The sequence below is a fragment of the Lolium perenne genome, chromosome 4 (genome assembly GCF_019359855.2).
Source record: "Lolium perenne isolate Kyuss_39 chromosome 4, Kyuss_2.0, whole genome shotgun sequence".
Classification (NCBI taxonomy): Eukaryota; Viridiplantae; Streptophyta; class Magnoliopsida; order Poales; family Poaceae; genus Lolium; species Lolium perenne.
The window spans coordinates 382,233,688-382,236,137 of NC_067247.2; the positions used below are offsets into that span (position 1 = coordinate 382,233,688).

The following is a 2,450-nucleotide window of genomic DNA, read 5'->3' on the forward strand; positions in this document are numbered from 1 at the left end:
TGATGCCACGGTAAGCGAGGATGGCTTGTGCTGTCTTGATCTTCAACAATCAGTCCAAGAAAAATAGAGAGTACCTGATAGAAAACAGGGGCAGCTCGGCGACACACACGCTGCTGGCAGCGCCATCACCACTGGAATAGAAACCTGAGACAAGTCGAATCAATTGTGATGTAATAATATATCAAATGAGGTATGGCCAAATTTATCATTCACACATCGATTTGGACATAACTGTGACATATATTCACACCAAAAGATGACAGCCTTACATTGCTTGTCTGATTACAGAGTAGAACTTTGGTTCATTTACAAAAGAGAGATGAGCATTACTACTAACTACACTACTGGTGCTCATCTACTAATCTACTCCAACCATCTCCAAAAGCTGATCATTGGATAGTACTTTCCTAACACATACCTACCAACTGCACTACTCCTACTCACTCCAACCATCACCAACCACACCCAGACGCTGCATATCCAGCGGGGATCGAGGCACAAATAGCTGCTGCTTCTCCACCCCCGCAAGATCCAGCAACGCCGCCGCTGCTTCCTCGATTTCCGCCGCTTCTTTCCTCGCCGGCATGATGTACCACCTGCCCAGGACCTGAGATCCCTCCTCAACCTCCATGCGGTCGGATTTGGGGAGGAGGACGAGGTTGGCGGCCGGATTTGGGGATGAGGGAGGACGCTCGTGGCCGGACTTGGGGACGGGGTGGATGCTGGCGGCGGGATTTGGGGAAGAGGTGGAGAATGGCGACGGGAGGTGGAGTCAACGATTTGGGGAAGAAGCGTGCGTCTGGTGCGGCTCGACGAAGGGGAGTGCGCCTCGACCAGGTTTGGCTCGACTACCGTCCGACGTGGCTCAAAACCGGACTCCACCGTGGCAAAACCAGAGACAAAACAGCCTTTTAGCTTCTGGGGGGGGGGGGGGGGGGGTAATTTGCCCAGTTTTGTGTAGTTAGGGGGGTAATTTGCTCCAGTTTAAAGTTGATGGTCAGAAAAGTAGCTTGGGCTCTCTTCCATTTTGACATTTCCAGGTGGTCGGCCGATCTCTCCACCGAGGTGTGGAAAATTTCTGGGAAAACGATAATAATCCTGGAGCGGCGCGGGTATGACCGGCTCTTCCTTATCGGCGCGGTCTGAGTATATCCTAAATCGCGATGCACATCACACGTGCAGCCCTTTGCGGCAACCAGATCACGCTCGATAGTTCCTTTGAAAATGTTTTTAGCATATTATGTGGCCAATAATATCAGTTTCTTGATGAGCTTGATTTGTTTTTGTTGAAATATTCGTAACAACTCATCACCACTAGGTTCTCAGTCAAAACTGTTGACAATAGTGCCACCCTCAATAGTTGACAAGAGGGTTTCACTCACATGGCTTTTGAAAAATCTGCCAAATTTATACTTCACATTATCCATAAATAGAGGGCGGGCATGCAACTCCATTCACTCAATATCTAGGACCAGAAACGATCAATCACACGAGTACTAGGAGCAGCTGGTAAGTGCTCTCTTCCCCTTTCCGCTCGCCTCTTCCCTCAACCAGTGCATATACCCATGCATACATGTTTCCATTTCCAATTCCAACGATTATTTTGTGTTTTAAACTTTCAGGTTTTTGTGTTGCCCAAAAATGAGCGGCATGAAATCTTCGTGGCCGGAAGTGTTGGGGTGGCCGGTCAATGCGGCCAGGCAGAAGATCCTCAACGACCGGCCAGATGTGAAGGTGGTTGTTGTGCCACCCGCCATCGCGACTAGGGAGTTCAACGACAAACGAGTCATCGTCTATGTCAACTCCGTAGGCAATGTCAGGCAGATCCCAGGGATTGGCTAGGCCTGGATGTGCCGATCGATCAATGCGGTGTTCTTTCTACATATTTGTATTTCCATGTAGTTGTTTGTTCTATGCTACCTACGTGAAAAATGTTGTGTCACTACGTATTCCACCGCGATAAGCAAATAAACCATTGTCGCCAGCAATAAAATAGTATCATTGTTATCATATCATCCGTGACTTCAAAGGACAATATTTCCATTATGTATGGTCTGTATGGATTACTATGCCTGTGTGGTCTTGGGGTGCTTCATATGGACAAGTTTGCGACTACGCCTTCGATGGCCTTGGCTTGAGTGGAAGAACCCCGATAAAATTTGGGTTGGGTATGGAAACCCTTGCACAAGGGACGACATGTGGATCTTCTATGTATCTACTACCATTACCCTTGGGAATGGAAGAAAGACACCCTTTTTGCATGCCCCTTGGCTGAGCGGGAGGAAGCCCATTGAGATTGCGCCTCTCATCTATGCCTCCTCCAAGAGGAAGAATTGGAAAGTTTCGCAATCCTTGCATGAGCAAAGTTGGATCGCTAAGATTGAATCGACACACCCTTTTACTATGGATCACCTCTCTCATTTTGTGGAGCTTTGGACACTCATTATGGA

The 2,450-nt window shown here is 48.1% G+C and overlaps 1 long non-coding RNA gene across 1 annotated transcript; it reads left to right on the forward strand.

Annotated features, from left to right (window-relative positions):
• The first annotated feature begins 1,004 nt into the window (after window positions 1-1,004).
• LOC127297259 (uncharacterized) lies at window positions 1,005-2,010 on the forward strand. The gene is made up of 2 exons (XR_007849035.2): window positions 1,005-1,509; window positions 1,623-2,010. It is a non-coding gene; the product is annotated as an uncharacterized lncRNA (long non-coding RNA).
• Window positions 2,011-2,450: the final 440 nt, after the last annotated feature.